Source organism: Lagopus muta, chromosome 7 (genome assembly GCF_023343835.1).
Source record: "Lagopus muta isolate bLagMut1 chromosome 7, bLagMut1 primary, whole genome shotgun sequence".
NCBI classification, from domain to species: domain Eukaryota; kingdom Metazoa; phylum Chordata; class Aves; order Galliformes; family Phasianidae; genus Lagopus; species Lagopus muta.
In genome coordinates this window covers 19,212,098-19,236,795 of record NC_064439.1, presented here as the reverse complement: position 1 = coordinate 19,236,795, position 24,698 = coordinate 19,212,098, and the positions used below count along the sequence as shown (strand labels likewise).

At 38.5% G+C, this 24,698-nt stretch overlaps 1 protein-coding gene across 7 annotated transcripts in view; it reads left to right on the top strand.

Moving 5' to 3' along the window:
• CACNB2 (calcium voltage-gated channel auxiliary subunit beta 2) overlaps window positions 1-24,698 on the top strand; it is a 229,348-nt gene that overhangs the window by 90,891 nt on the left and 113,759 nt on the right. The window lies entirely within an intron of this gene.

The following is a 24,698-nucleotide window of genomic DNA, read 5'->3' as shown; positions in this document are numbered from 1 at the left end:
TTCTATGTAGAAGCCAAAGGAGCTACCATTGTTCCTGACCTCCTGCTTTCTTTGCTTCCTAATTTCCTTACCTTCATATTGTTTGTATCTGGCTACTGTAATAGATTCAGTTCTACAAGAACTGTTCCAGAAGTAATGCTTCCTGTTTTATTATGCTGGCCCTCAACCTCAGAGGCGGATGTTGGTGGTACTGCAGTAGAGGTTGAAACTTCCCACCAATATTTCATTACATTTTGTTGCCATATGACAGCTAGCAGCAGATGGGCAGTCTGACAGAATGGCATCTAACATGGGAGTGCTTAGGAAGCAACAGTGTGCCAATGAATTCCTCTGTGTGGAAATGGCACCCATTGACATTTCCTGATGCTGGCATTTACGGAGACCAAACAGTGGATGTGAGCACAGTGAGGTGGTGGGTGGTGCATTTTAGCAGTGGTGAAAGTGACAGTGGTTTGCCTCTGCTGGTGCAGATTTTTACAGGTAAGGCATGCGGGCTTTTGTTCATCAGTGATGAAAATGCATAGCTGATGGTGGTGACTGTGTTGAAAAATAATGTTTTGTAGCTGAGAATTTGCTCTATCAGTGCTATTGTGGTCTTTGCATCTGTTATAGTTGCCATGGGAATATATAGGAGGCATTACTTTTGGAGAAACCTTCACTGTAATATGTTGTTTTTGCCCTCTTTCTATGCCTGTTGCTATTTCCTCATTTCAGCATGTCCTTGGCCACTCTTCAGGGCAGAAGTGCTCTTCTTTAGACCTTTTGCTGTGTTACATGGTTCTTGAATATGAATTATTCATATCTAAGTGTGTAAGAGTTCGTTAAGGAAATTTAATTTCGTAAACTTCAACAGGCATTTCAAAGTGACTGAATAGTTACTGTAATGCATGTTTTTTAAACGTTTAGAAAATAGTAGTCAAAAGGTGCTTTGAAAAAGAAACAACTCTGTTTAATCATTTGGTATGCAAACCAATACTGTACTCTTCAGGTCTGAACTGTGCTCATCCATGTTCAGTAAGAACAGATTTTACTCTCTTGATTTATGCACTAAGAATAGTTCTCTAAGGACTATAAAAGTGAATATGAATAATATTTTAAAATATTAAATGGTAGATCTTGAATAGGAGTAGTAAGCGTTTTAAGAAAATGCAGGTAAAGAATGTAGAATGAACAACTAAGAGAGGATGCTGGTACTAGAAAAAAAAAAAAGAAAAAAAAGGATTATAGCTATACTGGTTCCTTTGACTGCACTAATGTGCAAGAAATTAATATTATTTTTTTCATTGGTGGATTCCTCAGTGTGATTTCCTATCGTTGAGGTACAAGCAACAGAAATCCTGACTTACTCTTTCTTTGGCTAATAAGAGCTGTTACTGAACAAGGGACATTCAGTTGTCCTTGAAGCTAAACTACTTCCCCAGAGGTGTGTGCATTTCTAAAGAAATCAGGAAGAAACAGTTTGAAATCCCAGAAGCATAAAGAGAACATAGAAATAGGCGCTAATGTCATCTGTTGATGCCTACCTCTCTGTTTCTCACTAGGAAGTATGGGTCAGATATGACACCACTTCCTCTTCGTAAAGCATGTTCTCAGTGCAACCCTAGAGATTTTCCTGCTTGTTTGTGAAAATGAGATGTTACTGGAATGCCTCAGCATAATTGTGATCTTTTTCATTCATAAGAAAACTATATCTAAATACACTCCACTTTTATTCAGACAGATGAACATGCAGGAGAATCCTCAGGGAATGATTCACAGTATTAAGGACAGTGACTGACTATGTAGCTGGTCGTGTACCTTGACTTGCTTCTCTCAGATTCAACAACTAATTTTTTCAGTATTTTGCTGAACACTTGCAGAGTGGAGATGTGTAATTACTCAGAGTGCTTAAGTGGATGTGATACCAGAGCTGGAATACATAGTGATATTCTTTGGAGTCATTAACAGCTGATAAAGAATAAGAGCTAATGAGGTACAAAGCATAACAATGGACATTAATTTCCTTTCAAAATAATTTTTGGAGCAGATTTTTCCAGAGGGTGAAAGAAAAAAACTAAGAAAAAACAAACCTAAAGCAGCTTTGCAAATCAATAATTTATATAAAAACCAGATAAACTGTATTCTACTATGCAAAAGAGAAAATTCTAAATTCCAATATATTTTCAACTACTAAAAATTATTATTGTGTTATGTTTATAATTAGTTTTACTTACTTTACATTTTAAGATTTCTGTCCAATTTTTATTCTGTTTTAGTTATTGTTACTGTCTTTTTTTTTTTTTTTTTTTGTAAAATATTTCTCAATATCCCAGAGACTCGGGTGAAGAGTTTTTTTCTCATTGTAAATAGATAGAAAACAAGCTGTTTGCCAGCTATTCTAGTGCTGACAATTGGGCTTTTGCAAAGTCACTTTCAAAAGCTTGTAAACTTAATTAGGTTATCTTGTGAGCTTTAAAATGAAGAGTTAGTTGAAAAGTTTTGGACTGCCAGAAATTTTGATCTGTTCCCAGTGCCATAGCACACAAAATCACAGGCAAGGAGGGAAGGCAGAACAGGGCTGTGCTCCTTGGTTCCAGGCAAAATGACACAGAGATGGAGCAAAATCTCTGTGGTTACTTTCCAACTTTCTTCTGAAGAACACTCAGTTGGTGTTTTGAATTCCATCAGCTCTGTCATGTGTTTAGTGTTGTCATCGAATAAGAAATATGCCTGAATGATTATACAGTGTCAGTAAATTTATTCTGATTTAACCTCTGTGCGCTTTGTAACCATGAAGAAAGTACTGTGGATGGTACTGTGTTTGTAATGAATAAAATAACATTGTTCATACAACTTCCTTCTACGCTGTCATCAGAGCAGGCATGTGGGAATGCATCTTTTCACCTGCACAGGACACATGCACTACTGGGAGGGCTTTTCTCCTTCAGGTTTACAGGCAGTCACCTCTTTATGCTGGTGCACTGACGTTCTATGTAGGCAAGACCCCCATGTGCACCCACAAAACCTAATGGGAATTTTATTTCTGATCAGCAGACTCAATGATGCAATGCCAGACCTTGGAGTTGTAGCCCCGTGACTGGTGAGGTGCAGTAACTGGGTGGGATCCTCAGGTTCTGTATGGGACATGATATTTAGCGGCTGTGCATCCGTAGACTGAAGTCGGTGTGATGAGGGAAGAGACTTACACAAGCTAGTCCCTCATAGCCTAGGAATATAGTTGTTTAATCCAATCATTTCCATGGTAGCCCTCCCCTAATTACCTTTATTCCCCCTATGTCCAGGTTTTGATACATCTGACAGTGCCACCCTAGTCTTTGTGACCTTGTATCTCACTGACACATCTCTTTGGGTGAGATTATTTTCTTCTTAGAATCTGAGCTTCAGTTATGCAGCTCCTGTGTGCAGGCATGACTGCATCAGAGCTGGGAAGAGAGGGAGAGATGGCTTTTAAGTTTCAGACTTTCCTATTAATTTTCCTTAATGCACTGGTAAATTAAAAAAAAAATATGTTGAGAGACTTTTTATTGGTGACCACTTCCAAGGAATAAATAGTGTGTTCTTAAAGCACGTCCTCTGAGACTGTACTTGTAACCAAAACAGATCATTCAAATGTGTACATTGCTTCCTTTAAAAAAAAATCATTTAAATTGAAATCTAAAAATCAATAGGTCTAAACAACTGGAGTAATTTCTTCATTTTTTAGGAACTGAGCAGTGTTAGACTAGTTCATAATAGTGAATTCTCACTTGCAGCCAGTGCTCTTAACTACTTTCTTGTATCTTTTTATGTAGATTTATTGTTGCTAAGGGAAATTCTTTTGAATCCCCTGAGGAAATGTGGTACGTTCCCACACTAATGGAAACTCCTTATTCTGGTAGCATACAGTTTTCAAGGGACTCCTCCTGCTGCATGTTACATCATGAGTTATGAACGCGTTGGCGCTGGGAACTGGTGTTCTCTTAGTGACGGTGTAAACTCTCTGGTGTAAATACTGCGTTTTTAAGGAAAAGGAATGAAAAAGCTCTCCAATAACAACCCAGGCATCCCAGGCCAATTAATTGTAATACTAGATGGTGGTCTAGAGAGAATTCATTCTCTTCCTGAAGTGCTAGTAGCTGATATATTCACTGAAAATTTTAGGTGGAAATGAAAACAAGAATAGAAAACAATTTGAATAATCTGCTATGACAGTATGAACTTGGTCTTATCTCGCATTCTCTGTTACAGTGATTGATTCCATTTATGGGTTTGTTTAAGGGTGAATAGAAAGGTGCACCAAAGCCTGGATTCATTCATCCTCATCCCTGCCTGCTAAGCAGTCACTCTTTGGATTAGAGTACTAAAGCATGTGGAAATCGAAATCAACTTCTACTGCCAGAAACATCATCTCTTCTTTCCTGGCAGAAAACCACCTAGAAATGATACAAGGCTGTAGAGTGAAACCAGAAAAAAATACAGTTGAATTACAAAAAAAATCATCCACAGCAGTAATTATTAGTAGGAATTTTATCTAGTAATTGAATATAATTTTAATAAGTTTTTGATGAGCTGTTTTAAAGCCGTTACCAGTCTATACTGGTATATTCATTATCAGGGACACTTTACAGCCAATAGAATATCAAGTTTTGGCCAAAGTGTTGTTGAAGAATGCATTCAGTAAAGATTTAACATAGAATGAACAGGTGCTGTAAAATTTTGAGATCAAGGTTTGTAAGTTATGTACAGTAATTTGTGCCGCCTTCAGAATTCTATGCCCAGGGCTATTTATTTTGTTCTTCCATCAATACATTCCTAATCTTTTCAAGCGTGACTGAGAGGATCTGTTCCGTGAAGTGTAAAACTGAGACATCCTCCAGAGCCTCCTGTAAGGACTGGATTCCCCATTTCAGGGTTCTCATGGCACTTTCATCCCCTACAAGCAGTGTTCTGGTGTGCTTTGTTACTGGTCCAGAGTCATTTGGGAAGTGATGATATCTCTAACTGAATGGGTGCATGTTCCTTGAACTGCTTCACATTTCTGAGGTTTCTAATGTTTACCTCTCATGAATAAGCAAGCCAGGTAGAAAAGCTGAATTCTGTTTAAACAGAACTGAGCGAATGCTAGTTATTGCTGGCTGGGTATCAGCACACAGGGCAGGGTGTGGGACTGCAGCCTGCACGCTACTGTCCCTAGGAGCCCCAGGCAGCTGTTCTGGGCTTTGCATGTCAGGGCGGAATGCCTCCTGCCACGGTGGTCAGTCCAGACCTCAGAAAGAGGTCAGAACTTAAAAAAAAACCAAACCAAACCAATAATTTATTAGGGTTTTTAGTTGTTTCCTCAGTTCCCTTGGTGCAAGCACTCCTGACAAGATGTTAGTAAAGATCCGTCATCTTTTCAGCATGCCTCATCCTGGCTAGAGATAACATCCAGGTCCAGAAGCATGTGAGCTTCGTATATTTGTGGATGTGAGCTTGGAGACTGTTGAACCTGAGGAAGCATGTGAGAAACAACTTGAGCGAGACCTGCTTCTGGCATTTTTTAGACATCGAGTCAGCGTATTAATAGGAGTATTTTTAGCCAGTGGTGCTTCCTAGCAACAGACCATTTACTGTACTATGGGCTTAAAATGTATTAAATAATTTTAACTTTCCTACTTTAACCTCTGTGGATTACAGTAATGCCTCAAGGCTCTTTCCTGCACTGCTCTCTGTGCCTTCTGGTGCAAGGCAGCAAGCTGTACTAAGAACCATACTCTGCTTAACTCCAAATGCTGTTAGACTTATTTGGCATAGGGTTGGTGATGTTATTTCTAATACCTTCCAACTAAGCAACTGGCTAGGTACATAGTTTAGGAACTCAAAGTCACTACTATCCAAAAGCTGTCCTGATTTTGACTTTCCCAAGTTCAAAATACTATTAAAAAAAAAGTAGCCAAGTCATTCTGGAAATGTTGTAAATAAGGTGGAAGATAAAATCAGAATCAGGATTAACTTTGACATTTGATAAGTTTGCAAATTTTATGGTTATTTCCATGAGATAACAACAGGATAAATTTTGTTGGTTAATTTCTTCTAACGTTGTTTTAATTTCTTTTTTTTACTTATTTCCTTCAAAGTGTAAATATTTAGGACTTAACACTAAGTGGTTTCACCTTACTGCTTTAATTATAACTCTTATGTTCAAATTATCAAATTATATATCAAAGTATAACACTACATTGCAGAACTAACTCCTTAACTAGTTTGATTTTCATTTGTAACCGATGTGTACATCATACTGCAGGCAGGTTGGAAACCTGTCTGGCTTGAGCAGCTTACTGGCTAAATAAAAGCTGCACTGCTTAAAGAGGTTACTTTAAATGAAGTATTTAAATAGGCTAGACTTGATAGTGCAAGAAGTCAAAGGTCATATAAGTCATTTTCTTCCTTACCATCCCGTCTTCTAATTGTTGATTAAATCCAAAGAAAATCATCCCCTCTGACAGGAACCTACCTTTCCATTGCTACAGCAGAGTCTTAGACTACTTAGACTACAGCAAAAATTACTTTTACATACAATTTAAATAAACAGGAATGGCTGTACAAAATTGAAAATGGTAAAATTTCGCTAAGTTCAGGGCAATGATTACCACTCACTGTGGGCTTTAAAAGTAACTGAAAGTCTAATTTTAAATCAGATTAGCCAAAGTGTTTTAAATTACTTCAATTTTTTGTAAAGTTGTTAAAGTGCTCTGTAATGTTGTGAACTGGATTTTTAATTGAGTTTTTTTTTTTTAATTGAGTCTTGAAAAAATGAGTATTATCCAAAAATACAAACTCTTTTTTATTTGAAGCAATCTAAAATTCTAAAAACATTTTCAAATGGTTTCATTTGCAAGGAAAATCTATTGATTTGTCCCTTGTAACGGTAGTTCTGTTCCATTCAGAACTGAGATCAAAAGGTACAAATCTCCTGAGGTTTAAGAATTTCATGTTGTCAGTTTATTATCATCTTTTGTCATATCTTCTTTTGTACTGTAAACTTTATTTGATAGACACAACAATTTCATATAAGCTTTTTTGACAAATTATTTAACTTGATTTTTTAAATTTTATTTTATTTAAATATGCCTAGGCAGTGTGCTTTTCCAGAATTTCTGGAAGTGATAACCTAATCCTTTACCCTGTAAAGAGTTATTGGTTAAAATGTGAAGCACAAGTCTCTGGGCTAATTTTTCTGTTTTTTATGCATGGGTAAAGAAATTCGCAGCTGTTGGGCTTTGTGCATACAGTGGAAGATGTTTATGCAAATCACTGAATATGTTATTTTGCATGCTTGATAATATTTTGCATATAATTAAACAGCTCCATTTGAAAAACAGAGGTGCTGATGAAAAATGGCTATTGTGGTTGGTAAAGTCTCTTGTTATGTATAGGGTAAGCCGAAAGGTAACAGCCCTATAACCATGTCTCAATTCTTATCTGGTGGGAATAAAAAGGATACTTCTGTCTTTCTGTGCTTCAGGTACTTTTTTATTTGATTATCAACTAATATCAACTGTGTTAATGACTATATTATGTGGACTGAAATTAAAATCTCAGCAGTTGAGTAGATGAGAGAGATGTTTAACTGTTACTGGGGAAAGAAAAATAGTCAGTGCGTTCGTGGCTCAGTAAATCACCCAAGTCCAAATAAGTTTAAATTTATGATGAGAGGTTGCACTTAATAACATACAATCTTAACTCAGAAGTTCCTTAAAATTCAGTCTTGCATCAGATACCGAATTTTACAATTCTAATTTTGTGAAGTCCAGTTTTCATTTTGTACTTGCATTTCCATAAATGTAAACAACATAAAAAAATCATTTTGGTGTACTCTTGGTATTGTTCATTGCATGTTACTACAAGGCATTGATTTGGCCCCTGCTTCTGGAAATGAACTATTCAGGCAGCCATATTAGAAAGATAGAATTATAGAATCATCAAGGTCAGAAAAGATCACTAAGATCGTTTAGTTCAACCATCAACTCATCACATCTGCTAAGCCACATCCCCTAGTGCCACATTTCCGCAGTTCTTGAACACTTCCAGGGATGGTGACTCTCGCCCCCCTGACCATCCTGTTACAGTGCCTCATCACTCTTTCTGAGAAGAAATTTCTCCTGATATCCAACGTGATCCTGCCCTGGCACATCCTGAGGCCATTGCTTTCCTGCCTTGTTGCATACACAACAGAGACCTTCTCCCATGTTCTGATAGGACCTTTGTGCACATCAGATGAGCTGTCTCCTGAGAAGGTCTGTTTTTCTCTGTTGGTAGAGGGAGCTCCATTGGCCAGCTACACAATTCCTGAAGTTAGGGGAAATGAATGCTGCCAGGGTGCCCTTCTCTGTGACTCATAACAGCTCCTAAAACAATGACATTAAATCAGGCCATAACAATCTTCATAGAATAGCATAGTCGTGCACTAGTTATAATAAGCTGCACAGTGAAAACAGCAATGTACGCCATAAAAATCTGTGTAACTCAGACAGTATATATGCTATTAATAGTGGAGATTAACTGAAGATTAAAACTCTGTAATGTGATGCCTTCTTTGAACCTTTTGTGAAATAGTCTTGAGGAAACAGTAAAAGCAGAGGAGTGGTGGAACACCATCTTCAGCATTGCATTCTTGGTTTACAGATCAACAAAAGCAGGTGCTTGAAATCTGCTGCTTTTTCATACTACTTGTACAGTTACTCGTTCATTAGTTTTATTTTATTCAACTTCATCTCCATTTGGGTCTCAATCTATCATGATTATCTGGCGAGTCCAGACTGTTTTCAGTGGTGAGTGGAGACAGGACAAGGGGAAACGGCTGGAAACTGCAGCATAGGAAGTTCTGCACAAACATGCGCAAGAACTTCTTTACAGTGAGGGTGACGGAGCACTGGAACAGGCTGCCCAGGGAGGTGGTGGAGTCTCCTTCTCTGGAGATGTTCAAGACCTGCCTGGATGCCTACCTGTGCGACCTACTGTAGGGAACCTGCTTTGGCAGGGGGGTTGGACTCGATGATCTCTGGAGGTCCCTTCCAACCCCTACAATTCTGTGATTCTGTGATTCTGTGATTCTGTGATGAGTTTTAAGGCTTACTTTGGTGGCTTTCTGCTGTCTGTGCCTGCTCTGTAGCTGTCAGGTGAAGTGTGGCAGAGGAACGAGGAAGAGATATTCTGGAATCTCACTCTTAGAAGTTGAGCTCTTCTTGTTAGTGTCAAGAGCAAGATACTTCTTTCCCCTTAGAAATTTAGGAGCCTGGAAGCTTTCAGGTGTGAAATGTAGAAATTGGCCCCTGTGTTCTTTCCAGATCCTTGTGTCTGGATCTGGTGCTTCTGTCTGTTGTGAGTAGATGGTGCCTTATCATAGGCCTTACCAGCCCCACGGCACCAAATATCAGTAACTTCAGGAGGCAGCCAAAGAGATCTGCCCAAAATTCAGCCTGGAGCAGTGCTGTGATACTGCCCTGGTATATTATTCTGAATAATACAGCTTAGCGTAGATGTGACTAAATGTAAACAGCTCCATTTTATCCTGATGAAAGATTGTGAAGGTCAGTGCTCTAGTGCTGTCCCTGAATTTTGCTTTTATAAAGCTCAGGATAAGTCAATCAAAAAATGTTGTATAATAAATGTTAGGATTATGCTAAACTTGAAATATTCCATATTGTGTTCTATACTGTGCCAGAAAGATGTCAGCTCTCATGATAGCTATGGATATTTAATGTAAATTTTGTGTTTAACTTCTAATTTTCTCTTTTATGTGACAAAAGATGAAATAAGCAAATTTATTTCAAAGCAAAAGGGCATGGAGAGATCAAGTGTCAGCATTAATATGACAATGGGCCCTAGAGTCCTGAACTGAAAAAAATCCTTTTGGAAAGTCTAAGGTAATATTTTCAGGTGCTAAATGTTGAGAAAGAGATGTTTTAGCTGCGTTTTTTTGTAGGCTTGAGAAATCTGAGCAGTGCCCTTGGCTGCCAGGACACAGCTGGCTGGGGCTAGGGAGGCAGAGCTCCTCCGTGCTCCTGCATCACAATCTGCCTCTGTCTCTGTCACAGTCCTGCTGTGCAGTGACTTTATGCTGCTGGCAGCACTTGCTCTTTTCATTTTTCTGTATTGTCCCAGTTACAAGATGAACTCTATCAAGATTATAGTAAAAACACATCTTCTAAGTTTTCGTCAGTGAATCTAAATAGATGAGTCTGAATCATACGTACAAGAAAAATATACTAAAGTAGTAATAATAAGATCCCAAGGATAGAGCATCATCTTGAGTTCTTCTGAAAATTAACCTTGCGTGCTCCACCAAAACAACCTTAATCCTTGCTTCTTTTCCTGTTTTGAAGAACTTTATTATTCTGTTGCACACAACCTTCACTCAACTCCATTCTGAGGATTTTGGTCCACAGAAATGTTTGTAGTGGGCAGTATTTGATGATATAACATAATTTGTTGCCTGTTTGTGGTATGGGAAGCCACCCATGTCCCCATCTTTTATGACTTTCTAGTATGATATGTCACATTATGAGGGACTAAAACCTCTCAACATTTTTATGTCCATAATGCTCTTCAAATTTAGTATTGTTCTCTAGTTCTTGCTTTCTAATGCTGTATTACTGTTATAATTGAAACAGAATTTTCTCAGCTCTGCTATCAAATATAATTCACTTACACATGCTTAGATAATTTTTTTGAAATCTGACTTGAAGAAAACTACGTGCCTAAATCATGAGTTGACTTGGCAGTTAACTTTGTCTTCAAGGGTCTTCTGGGAAGCAGTTACAGATTTCCTTATGCTGCTATAACATATTTTTCAAGGCTTACTATATTACAGCTTTGCTAACAAAAACATGAAAAACATCAGGGTAATTTCATAAGTGGAAGAGTTAAAAATGAGTTTTTTATCATGCACTGTGATTTAACCCTGCAGCTGCTCAACTCTGCAGCTGTTTGCTCAGTCTCCCCAAAGGGAGATGGAGGAGAGAATCAGAAAAAGGTAAAACTCATGGGTTGAGATAAAGACAGTCTCACAGGACAGAAAAATAAGAAAAAATAATAATGAGTAAAAATGAATTTACAAAACAAGGGATTCACAATGTTCATTAATCAGCACACCACCCAGTGACCAATGGCCCAGATGGTTCCCAAAAAGCAGCAGCTCCCCCTCAACTTTTATCACTTAGCATGAAACTGTATGCTATAGGACACAGTCTTGGCCATTTTGTGTTACTGTGCTTGTTCTGTCCCATCCCAGCTCCTGGCTGGGGACTGGGGGCTTTCTCCTGGAGGCTTCCCCACTTCCTTGCTGGCAGTGTAGAATGAGGAACTAAAACATTCTTGGATCTGTGCAGCGCTGCTCAGTAATGACTAAAACATCTGGGTGTTATCAACATTATTCTATCCTAATTCCAAAATATGGCACCATGTCAGCTGCTAGGAAGAAAATTATCTAAATCCTAGCTAAAACCAGGACACTCAGGATATTAAATTTATTTTACACAAGGCAAGGTAAAAAATTAAAAAAAAAATATTGTGAAATTAGAAACCACAATATAACAAAATAACAAAAAAGATATAACAAAATCAATGCTTCTTTAATGGTACCAAGTTGTTCTGAGGAGGATAAATAGTAATGCAATGTTGCACAAGGACAGGAATATCCTGAAAAATACAGGTGTAGGTATTTGCTTAATGCTGTTATCCTGGCACTGGTACCAGCTAAGCAGTCTCCTTTCAGCTCTGCTGGGAGCTGCCTGTTCTGCTGGGATGTGGATTTGAAGAAGGAGTAACTGTGGCTGGGGCTACCCTCCTCTTTTGCCTGCATGACTGAACAGAGTGTGGGCCTCATGCAGAAGTTAACGCTGTGTAAATCCTGCATGGCATGAGTGGGGAATCATAGGTTGAATTTAGAGTATGGGAATGATAATAGTACTTTCCCCTGAGGCTGCAGCAGTGCAGATGGCCTTTTATTCCATGCAGGTTACAGAGCCAGCACAACAAGAGATGAACTTGGAAATATTTGTCTTAATTTAGCAGAGAAGACCTATTTTGCATGCAGAATCTCATTTTATTTATATCGTAAAGCTTAGTTTCCTGTACTAAACCCACAGCTTTATTTATATCCAGGGTTAGAGATAATGAGCCCTAAGTGCAGCTCAGGCAGGAGGTACAGGATGGCCTTAAGCTCATGGGACAATGTTGTGACCTAATCCCAACTTTTCCTGCTGTGCCCCAGCAGCCTGGGAGATGCTCAGAACTTCACTTCTCCTGTGTCACTCTGCTCTTGCAAGTTCTTCCTGTGGGCTAGGAGGCAAATATTGCCCAAACAGCTGCTCTTTTATTGCTGCCCCAGGGCCTCATTTTTATGCAGTCTGAAGATGCTAAATAAATGGGCTTGAAATTTTTGAGTTAGTAACACATCAGTTTGGATACTGTCTGATACTCTCCAGCTCACGTTTTGTAATTTGTAGTCTACCCTGTAGACATACAACATGAGTGAAGATGCTGTGCTTGTAAAGACTGGATTATTTGGAGAATAATGTTCTAACGTAAGGACCAAAGTATTCATCTATTTTTTATGTTTCTTTCTCAGTAAAGGTGTAGTCACCATTTCTATGTTGTAATATAAACACGGTTGAAGGGAGAAAGCTTGGAAATAAAATCGCAGTTCTAGACAAACTGATTCAGTGGCATTGAAATGTCATTTCTAGTATTATCCGGCTTACTGGGAGTGTTTCAAGGAATAACCTTCTGGCATGGCAGAATACAGGGCAGGGATTAGACGGAGCTTGCACAGGGGGCCAGATTTTGTCCTGTGGTAATTAGGGTTGTGGGAGCATGAGTGATGGCAAGAACTATGCCAGCAGTTGCTGTTTTATTTTTAAATCTCTGTGGTGTGTTTAAGATATTATTTTTCCATAGTAGGAGCGGTCTTTGAACTCTTATATAGAAAAAAAAAAAGGTGTGTGTGTGGGGGAGAAGATAATCAGATAATATTTTGACAAAACTGTGCAACTAAGTGAATTGGAGGTTTGTTTACAGAAGTGTAGTGTATGTTTAGAACCCTGCTTTCAAGAGAGATGTCTGACTCTGATTTCGTCTAAGAAACCCAGCAACATTATCCTGTGAGCAGGACCTGGAGTTTCTAAGGGTTTTGAAAACATTCTTTGATATCCTTTGGATGCTTTCATAGGGCTTTTTCAGAAAAGCAAGAAAGGAAGCCTCAGAGAGATAAATGGGCATTCAGTCTGTGGCTTTGGCTGACTGGTCTAATAGCCATTCTTGCTTGGGAGATAGAAAGAAAGGAGCTCAGAGAAAGTCTTCTGGATTTGACATCCAAGACTCAAGAGCAGAAGAACGTAGGAAGAAGTTATGATGGACAAGCCCGACCCCTGAATATTCCCAGATTGCTATTAAACAGTGTCAGAATAAAATATTCAGAGACACACCTTTGACTTTTGTATCTGTCCAAATGCAGAATGCAATAGGCAACTGCCTTCCACTTCAAGCGGCTGGAAGAAGTTGGAGCTGATTAAATAATGGTATGACTGTTATTTTCAATAATGTTCTTTTGATATGGGTGTCTTTTGCTATCTTTAAGAAATTAGATCAAAAGTTCAAGTATTAAGAGGAACTATAGTTGTAATAAGCTTCTAACATCATGAGTCCAACTTTTGGAAGTATTGCTAAAAGGATTAGTGTGACAGAGTTAATGGTGCTCAGTGGGAGAAGCCAAAACAGCTTATTTAAAATAGAACTTGGGACATAGTAGAAATACTCAGATTTAAATTATTTTATTATTAAATAAGAAACATGGGAGCAGTATTTTTGCTCATTTCTTCCCTTAGAAATTACCTGTGCGTGCTGTTGTTGATGAGTGTGGATGGGAGGGAAGAGGAGAAATTAGCTCTGACCTAATGAGAGGCGGATCGATTGGAGAGCAAACTGCTAATCTTGTGCTGATTTCCTGAAGTTCATTATGGAAATGAATTGACCAGTCTTTAAAGAATTCATAATTACATAATTGTCCAGCCTGCAAATACGTGTTGAACATAACCAGGTTTAAAAAGCAGAAGTGTGGGGTTTTTTTTTTGGCTTGCAAAATTAGGCTTATTTTGTGTTGATATTTCATTCTGAAGCAATTGATTTCAAGTTATTTTTATCATTATTATTCATTCATTTACTGACAAACGATGATATGACAAAGCTTCAAGCCAGATACGAGTGCTAATTGCACTTCTGAAAGTGCATGAGATATACCCCATGGAATTATAGGGTAATTTTTGATTTAGAGTATATTCATTTCCTTGTTTAAACTGTTGGAGGGAGTTAATGACTAGTTTACTCAGCATGTTTTTTTTTGTTTGTTTTTTTTTTAATTATTCTATATTCAATTCAATGTTTATTGTTAGCATTTAACAGTGATATTCCTAAGAATTCCCATTTTTTGTATAAGAGTTTATAATAATTCTAAATACTTATTCTATTGGGAGAAAAAAAAAAGAAAAAAAAAGATGAGGTCCTTTAAAATCAGCCCTATGATTTAAATACAGGATTAAGTTGTATTTTTCAAAGTGACAAATACACCAGAAATGACTAACTTTGATAATTTTTGCCAGCCGCCCATGCACCCTGAGATCATCAAGGAAGGTGCTGGCAGCTGTTTGTGCTAAGAGCGGATGGCATTTCTGTCTCTCGTTAAATCCTTGATTGACGCAAACTGCCTAAATCTCCTTAGGAAGAAACAATCACTGCAAGGCACGCTGGGATGGGTGGGCAGGAGACTGCTCTCATGTACAGAGCAGCGCCAGGACAGATGCGCGCCGCTGTGTTTGTCCAAGGTGCTTTGCTGAAGGAGATGGCTTAAGAGTTGGAGCCAAGCCCCCATACGCAGCCTTGGCCAAGCAGGTTGGATAGCTTTTGCAAGGGAGAAAGCTCTGGGTCTAAGGGGCTCCTCACACTGGGATTGTAGCTGAATTTGCTGGGACAATAAGATAAAGTTGGAAAAATAATGACTCCAGTGGAAAGTTAATTTTCTGCTCTCTATGGGAATTCTCCTCAGTGGATCAATAATCTCATTGTTTGTTTCTGAATGATACTGCAGCATTCTGCATTCTTTAGCTAAATCAACTATGTGTTAGGAAGGGGAAAAACTGAAATTACATTGCTTAGCAGCAAGCTTACCTTTCTGTCTGTTTCAAACAATAATGGGCCTGACCCAAATCAATACCTGTTTCTTGTCATTCTCATATGTGTCCTTCCTCACCAAACCGAGTTACCAAGGGGAGAGGCTGGCTCTGAACCCCTCACCTGAAGGAACATGCTGTAAAGTGTCCAGTAAAGCAGCTTTAAAACAGAAATAGAGGTATTAAAATATAGCAAATAAAATAATAAAAAAACCTCAGGAGAGGTTTCAGGCATTTATTCAGGTCAGTTGGCTGATGTTTCTTCTTCCTCTCTGGTCAATTTCTGCTTTCCTGGGTTTTTGCAGAAAGTAGGATTGAGAGCATGGGTCCTTGCAGGTTTTGTTTGTCTGGCCAGCTTTTGTGGAGAATGACTATAGGAAAACAACAATACCAAATGAAATCGATTAAAGGACTATGAAGGGAAAATCATATTAATTAGGAAGAGAAAATCAATGTACTGAGAGAACAGACAGTGATACAGAGGAGAACAGGATGATGATGTGGTGAGTGATAGAAGTTGGAAGCAGAGAGAAGACAGAAAAGATATTAATCCAGATGAAAGTGAGCTTTTAAACTAGCTTGAGTGACAGCCTCTGTTGAAAAAGAAGGTGGCTTAGAAATAAGCAGTTGTCATTTAAAACTGAAGTAATCTGAATGATCCAATGAAAAAAAAGAAAGAAAGAAAGAAAATAAATTTTTCTTTTGAGGTGTTATGGTTGAGATTTTAATGTTCTGAAATGCACCAAACCAAAATTAGGTATTCTAATCGTCAGATGCAGCTGACTGCTGGCTTTGTGTTTGTAACTCAGGACTTGCTGTTGTCAGACACCATAAAACTCCTAAATAATAAAATGCATTTCCTGTAGCATGTGCACAACACTGACTGAACAACACAACCGAGTGCTTCATGTCTGACTTCTGTGTTACAAATAAAAGAAAATATGATTCAAAATTCAAACCCAATACTGAAGTATCTACGTATTGATTTAGTTAAATTCTCAATAGACATTTCCACCTATCTACAAGAAGTCTTCAGTGTCTACAGCATGTAGAAGATGAATTCTGTGTTTCTCTGCCTTCCAGGAGCTTAGAGATGAGGGGACCCTCCTACTCCCCTCCCTCCCCCCTGCTCCAGCCTCAGCTTGGGACAGGCAGGGAGATTTGCCTGGGCAGAGGGGACATGGAGCACTGTGCAGCTTTGTATAGGAACAAGGAGTGGGGAGTGCTGCGCTTTTCAGACCCCACTGGTGTCATTTTTCCCCCATTCTTTTCTTCTCAGTATTGCTTCAGAGTCAAAATAGTTTCTGTAGGAAAACATACTTTTTAAAATATCCTTGTTATTTACTTCATTCTCTTAATCTCTTTCCCTTCTTTTATTTCTGTTACACAGGTATCCTAATTGCTTTAATAAATCACACTGTTTCTTTTCTATTGTATATTCACCTCTCTACATCAGGAACAAAACATGAAATACCTGTTTTGTACCAGAAAATAGGAAGTGGGAGTTATTCATTGTTTGTTTGTTTGTTTGTTTCTAGAATCTTCTTTCCAGCAGCCTCTTGTCTAAATAGGACTGCCCAGCAATCCTGTCGTAGTCACCAGATCTGGGACACAAAATCATTCTTTTAATTCCCGTCTCTGATTACTTTCTGCTTCTGACCGCTCTCTGGAGCTGATGCATGCAGATTTAGTAGGTTTGATTTGCTGTGCCACTGAAACCTTTTATCGGCCAAGAATAAACAAAAATTGACTAGCAAAGAGAAAGAAAAACAAAACAAAACAAGAGAAAAAACACCCTGTTTTCTCTATGGCTTACTTACTCTGAGCAGCCCTGCATGCTGAGAGGTACATCTTTCTGTTCTGCAGGTCTGGTGGTGCCCAGCTGCTTCTCCTCTGGGAGGAAGCACAATTGTCTGGAGCCACTGTACTTGAAGTTTTATCCTGGTGACAGAAATGGAATACAGATCTTTACTTGTATTCTGTTATAGTGATCTGAATATTGGCTGTGTCTTAAATGGTTTGTGAAGTTGGTTGTGAAAAGGTGAGGAGAGGGAAATAGTGATCATCAAGGGGAAGTGTAAGTGAAAATTTGTCTTAAAGATGTTCATGGTAATTACCCTAGTTGCAATAAGATAGATGGTTTATTTGTTTGCTAGTTAGTTGATTTATTTTTAATGGATGCCATCAGCAATCAGAAAGTGCAAACACCTACAAATATAGCAGATGTGTATTAACCCAGTCCTTAAACCAACATCATCTGCATTAAACTAACAAGGCAGTTAAATGCCTGTGTTCAATGGTTTGGTTTCCTAAATCTCTACTTACATACTTTACCAAGGCTTTATGGAGTTAATTAACTCAATGGGCTTTTGACAGAAAAAGATTCATAAGCAAAGCATAAGAGATACCAGCAGTGCTCAGACCGAGGGCAAGATCCCCAGGCAATATCAATGGTGCAAGATGCTCAGCACAGCCACAGGCCTCCCTTTACTGCCGAAGGCCTGGCTGGTGCCCTGGGTGTGGGAGAGCTGTTGAGAGGGTCCATGCGGTTCAAAGGGATGGTGAACACCTGGGCTCATGCCAAGGATGGTAAGAAAGCTCTAGATGAGCATGTGAGGCTATAAAATGAAAGTGCTCAAGTTGGCTTAAGACTGGTGGTGAAATGACCGCTAATGTCATGTGCCTTAGAGTAACTTTAAGGCCATAAATGAGGCCTTGCTCTGCCTGTAGGAATTTCTGAAGCTCTCTGGCATCGAGGCTGTTCATGTTCTCAGGAGCTGAGGAGTGTTGGGGCGTACCTGGCACAGTTCAGCCACTGTTGAGTTGTCAGAGTGGTCCCCAGTGTGTGTTTGGCCTGGGCTACCCCGTGGTCTTCCAAACGGTTCTTTGCCATCATTCATGAGACAGCACAGGCCATGTAGTATTTCTGTGGGGCAGCTTGGCCTCAGCCATCTTCTTCTAAAGGCGAAGAACATTAGCTTAATACCATAGGCTTGGCAACTCCAAGCCAGCTGGCTTCAGTGTGGGAGAATGGTCCAGGTGTGTTGGATTTATTAGTCTCCAGTATGAAAAGCCAGGAGTAATGGCCCGTGCTACAGCCGCTGATTAATCTTCTGGGGCCTTGCAGTAATTCTGCTGCTGACTGTTAGGAGCAGGAGTTGAAGGAGGAAACGTCCTGGTCTTCCTCCAGCCCTTGGACATCCTTCCAGGTTCCTTTAGAAACTGCTGCTGGCTTTGCCCTTGTGTAAGACAGGCATTTGCATGACCAAGATAACATTTTGCAATCATTTATAACTCCTGTTGTGCTGGATAATTTACAAAACAGCAGCTTTTTCTGCAGAGTACTTTTATTGGTTTACTGTACAGCTACTCAGAAATGCAATAATTGGTATTCGTCAGTTTAAAAAAAAAATCAGGTTCTTTTGGTTAAATGTTCTCCATATTATTCTGCTTTTGAAAAATAGTACTTTCTACAATGAGTCTGTATTCTGAAAGTGAAACTTTTCAAGCAAAATACTGAAATTCTCTATGCAACCACGTTTAATAGGAAGTGCGCTGTGTGCTATTACTTCTGGTTATGGGCAAAATCAGGTTTAAAAGCAGTGTATGTCACGTACTTGGCTCTTGGAGAATATTAAGGAAGTAATCATGGGAAATAAATGAATTAGAGAGGAAAATGAAATAATGCTATCAGCTGAAGTCTCTGCTTGCAGAGATAATGTGACCTTCTGGGCAGCTCCCGCCATCATGGGCTGTCCCTCTGCTGCCTGGTTTGTGGTGGAAAGCACTGCTTAAGGCTCTGAGAAAACTCCTTCCCATAACGTGGTATTTGACAGTACAAACATTCATAGTGACCTATGTAGTTTAATAGGAATGTACACCAATTCTTTGCATGTCTTTTGTTTTTTCTTTTTTCTTTTTTTCCCCGAATACACTCCTTTAAAGGGACTACTGAACAAAACAAGAGCTTTTCATTTTACCAGAGAAACAAGTAAGTCAGCCCTTGATCACAAAACCAGAACCAGAGTTAAAAAAGAACCACATAAAAGCAATGAAAAGGAAACTTTAAGTATATTTAATACCAGCCCCCTTTCCTGGAAGTCTTTCAAGACTTTGCAGGCATCTCTTAGCCCTGAAGCCTTAGGGGCAGCATAGCCCCCACCATGTATCCTCAGAGTCTAGTTTCAATTCACTCTTTAAGCTAATTTGGAAGCAGAAAAACTCAGTGTGCGTATCCTTTTTCTTCTCTGTTTCTCCCCTTCATGGGTTAATTTGGCACTTGACATAAAACATACTGTATCAGCTTAGATGAAAGACTTACCTCAGTTACCAGTAGTAGCCAAGAGCAGAAATAAGAGAAATATATGCAGAAAGCAAGTGTGTAATGATGCCTTTCCACAGTACGGTTTATTCCCTGTCGAGTTTGAAAGAACTGCAATGGTAGTGCTATATTTAAGGTTTATTTAATACGCATTTGCTGGCTCTGTATGTATTTGTGTTGCATCTGTGTAGATTTGGTCATGTTGAAAGCTCATGACATATTTTGCATGCCTTAAAAAGATTTGAAGAGACTTGCAAGGGGATCTCACTGCTGTCAAGTACCCTGATGTACATGTAAATGGGATCGTAAATGGGAAACATGAAAAAAAAAAAAAAGAAAAAAAAGAAAAGGAGAGGGGTGTCCCTAAATCTTTTTGTTCTTGGGTATTGTGAAGATAAATTATTGCATTGTGAAGCTATGTAGAATGCTAGTGGTGAGCATCTCAGAAAATTCGAAGAACAAGTTAATAACACCATCTTCAGGGCAATAAAAGAGGCCTGGGGCCCAAGCATTGAGGAGAACAAAGAGAGCAAGTATGTAAAGTAGCCCCTCAGTAAACAGTCTCCTTGCTGAAAAGTGTAGGAGCTGTGTGGAAATCAAAGCATGAATAGGTAGGCGAGGAGAAGAGAATTCAATTAAAGATGACCAAATGCTTGATTGCTTCGTTTTACAGTCTTGATAATCTTATTTTAAAGTAAGCACTATGTATAATATATTTTAATTTAACCTTGCTGTGAATGTGTTTTTTGGTCATACTTCTGATTTATAAGAAAAAATTTAGAGGGTTTTTTTTTTCCTTTTATTTTGTTTTTACTGAGTTTACTGAGTTTTACTGAGTCTATTTTCTTGAGCCTATATATAAATCTTAATTGACAAGTAATTGCTTTCCTAATCCAGTGTTGAGCTGTGAGTTGCAAAGTCCAGTTCCTTTCAGATAGGTGTGTGTAGATTGCTTTTTATCAGTGTCTGAGAAGGATCACTGAAAATTCTGAATTCTGGTCAACTTGGCTGTAACTCCTATCAGTATAAAAAGATAATCTCGCATATTTGTGTAGTGTTCTGTGATAAACGTTTTTGCAACAGTGAAATTGAAGTAATAGATAGTGTGAAGTTAGAGTGAATGCACTTTCGTTTCATTGATAAATGTTTTAAAAATAACTTTGAAATATATTTTTTTTGTAGTGACTTTAAGATATTGTTGTACTGGCCTATTCTTGATAAACTCCTATAGGATGGAACCTGAAGAGTGCTCCCCGATTCACAGTAGCCTGTGCACCTTTCTGAGTAGTACTTCTGGCTCATCTAGTATTCAGGAAGACAAAGGCACTTTTTTTTTTTAATTATTATTATTTTTTTCTGTAATAGTAACAGGGAGCTCTTAAGAAGGTTTTAGTGATAATCCTCTTAATATTTTATTGTTTCTGCAGTTACAAGGATGTATATAGGTATCCTTTCCTGATATTTTTATTGCTGATAGATAAAAAATGTATCAACAAGAAGCAGTAATCGCTCTTCACTAGGGGAAAAGCTGAAAAGAAACTGCATAGCAGTTCACCATACTTCTCAATCATCACATGAAATAACAGACTGTTGTATGAGGAGTTTCTGTTGATTTGCAGTCTCTTCCAACTTTAACCTGGAGCTGCACATTCACTGATGCTTGTTCACTCACTTATTGACAATTGCTTGATTTGGGGTACAGCGTGGTAGTTTGGCTTTCACACCTTAGATTTAGGTTACTTTGCCATCTCCAGTGCAAGACCACAGTTGAGTCTAGAATTTGTACGTATAGTGAGTAATATAAGGGAAGGGTACTGACCTTGGGCCTCTCCCTTCCAGTAGTTCTAGCTATAGCAACAATGGTCTGCTGTGCAGAATTGGATGTGAATTTACAGAGCACAGGAATGAAAACTACATTACAATGCATTAAAGAGACACATTTCAGAAGATTGCAGTATGCTTCATTATTTTCTGGGACAGTATGTACTGTATAATCAGTTGAACAGAATCGCACATCAGTCCTACTCTTGTGAAACACATGGTTCTTTTAAACAGAAATGAGTATGTGCATGCAGCAATTGTGTCTGTTTGAACTTGCATAGTAGAAATGGGCCCCAGATGTTGCAGTTATGTAATGGCCTAATCTAAAGCCAAGCAAAAAGAGCCTTGTGGGCTTCATATCATGCCAATAAGAACATTTTCAGGGAATTAACATTGAAGGAGATTGCAGTGAGCTAACATTGTAGCTATTGTATAAAAACAAAATGTATGTATGGAGGGCGTGCCTTTATTCACTGTGGTTGGAGTTAAATTTATACTTTGGGGGAGGGGGAAAATGTGACATGAATTATCTCTAATAAGAGAAATACTTCCTTTTAGCTGTTAAAACAACCTGTGTATCTTATGGCCATCTTTTTTTTTTTTTTTTTTTTTTTCTTTCTGTCTATTTCATTAGATGTTACTTAAGTCTTACTTGAGCAGGGGAGAATGTTTATTAATGTTGTAAGTGTGAGATAGTCATTTAAAAGTAGATCTCTTTTGATTTTCTGAACTCAAAGAGCATTAAATTGCCTAGCTTTTGCTATGCATTACAAAATAGAAATTAAACTCACAAGGTCCTCTTTGTGGGATCTTCATGTCAGGGTATTTAAAAGATAACTGAGGAATCTCAGTAACATGAGTTTGTCTTTTGAGACGCTGTGCAAGACTGGTGAGATGCCTGATGGCTAAATAAAAGCTAATGTGGTCTCTCAGATAACCAAAGCAATGTCAGTGCAATTTCCACCTTTAAAATGCAAAGAAAAGGAGAAACAGAAGAGTCCTTGTGATTATACTAGGTGTAGACATGTGGGTTGACAAGTTATCGTGCTTTACCTCGTCATGCATTTACCCATCAGCAAATGCCGCATAACATAATCCACAATGCGGCAGAATTACAATAAATGGGCTTAATTCGTTTGCCATATGCTAAGAGTGCCCACATGTTCACATATGGATCAGTTGATGCACATTAATTAGATGGTGAGAAAAATTATTCATGTCTAAGCTTTTGTTACTTCTGAGATGTTGCCTGTTGCGATCAGTAGCAAGTCATTATCTGATTTGTCAACAGCAACTTTCTTAGACAGGCACCTTCTTTTCTATTTGGGATGGAAAGAGAACCCAGATACATTGCTTCGGTTAAAAAAAAAGAAACAAACACAAGTACAATGTAGTATAAGCAGACACAGTAAGTTTCTATTAACAGATAACTGAGTGTCATGCTTCTTAGCATTTATAGTCCAAATATGTTGTTAAATTTCATAAGTTGTATTTAAAATTGATTGAGACTACTGACAAAAACACTGTGTAAGTATGGAGTGTTGATATCTTTTGTTCAAGCTACTTTTCCACAAGTGCCATAAACAATAAAGTAGCAGTCACTGAATGAATGAATGGTGTTCCTACTGCTATCTTAATAAAGATGGGGTATCATGTTTTTCTGTACTTGACTGAAGGTACCATTTCCTTTTGTTGTTTTGCACAGCTCTTAAATAGCCCTCATGCCTCTCAGGTGACAGCTCACCCTCTTGAGCAAGAAAGGACAGAAGTCACCTGGCACTGTCTTCCCTCTGGTTTTGTGATAGTCAGAGCTGTGACGGGCAGCTCAGAAGTTCTGCTGTTTTTCTGCTGTTCTTGTTGCTGGTTTTAGAAAGAAGTGGTTTCTATTCTATGTCTAGAGGATTTAGAAACTTCATGATTGTTACCAGGGATTTTCCCTGTTACCGTGTCTGCCGTTTGAGTCATCTTTTTACAGTGTTTTCTAGTGCAAAGTTATTTTGTTTCCATGTTGCAATGCCAAAATTTGCCATGATGGGAGCCCGATCTTGAAAGCTTGGTTTCAGTATTCTGGAGAACTTGCTGAAAGACAGAATTTGTGGCTCTGGAACTGGGGCTGCCCTGTGCTAGCTCTAATATTCCAGGTGGGACTGTGATTGTGTATTATTTAGTTCTGATTAGCCCGAGGTATTTGTGTCCCACAGAGTGTGATGTTAAGTTCTCAAGGATATTAATGTTGCCAAGAAGTTAGCATAGTGATCGTACTGGAAAAAAAGTTGTTAATACGGTGTTGCATCAGAAGTTGCTATACTTCTCACAGCCTTCTGGTACTTCAGTAATTGCTGAAGTTTATTGTTTGCTTCTTTTTGCCAACACTAGTGGCTTCAGCATTTCTGGTTTCATAAAGCATCTTACATGGAAATCAGATTATACTACACAGCTACTTGTCAACGTTCAATTTTTCATTTTCCCGCTTAATCTTTTGCATGTATGCAGAAATATCCATTTCATGAGAAAGAAGTATTTCGCTTTCATCATAAATACATGCAAAGTTTCTACTGATGTAATTTAATTTGCCATCTTAGCATGTAGTATGAATATTGGCATCTGAAACTGTGGGAAAGTTTTAATGATATGAATGATCATGGACAAACCAAACCCACCTCTTAGAATTGCTAAGGACGTGGTAAGCAGTTGTTCTAAATAAATCAATAAAACACATTTTGCTGGGGGCAGGAAAAGAAGGTAACTTTGTATTGACATTGCTACACCTTATAAACATATGTGTAGGAACCTATTAATATAACTGGAAGTCAGTCTGAAATTTTTGTTAATATATATATGTGTGTGTGTATCTCAGATCTCGATGGATGAGCAAGTGTCCCTCTCCAGCTACCTTCAACTTCACAGTCTGCTTACAAAGTCAGTGTTAAGGGATTGGCAATAGGAAATGTTTTCAGCTCTCACAGCCCAATTTTGACTTGATGGGACTTTGCTTCTCTAGCATACATATAAAAATCTCTATGCATAACCTGAGTTTTCCCAGCTCGCTGAGCAGCTGTAGCCCCCCTTATGTTTGCTCTTGGTGTTGCTCTCTGCAGTTGCTGCATTACCAGTTACCCTACCAGTGATAGTAGGGCAGGAAGCTGCTCCTCTGCAGTTCTTCCTCCATAGCACTCCCTTCTCATTGCACCCTGTGCCTTATTCCTTTTCTCCATACCTTCAGAAGCATTTACCCTTTTAATTTTACCCTTTACTTTTAATTTAAGCCAGTTGGCCATAATCTTGCAAAGTCTTAGACTCACTAAGGCCAATAATGGTAAACATGAGAGTTTCACTGATGATTTGAGTGGACCAGTGTACCATTATGGCGAATG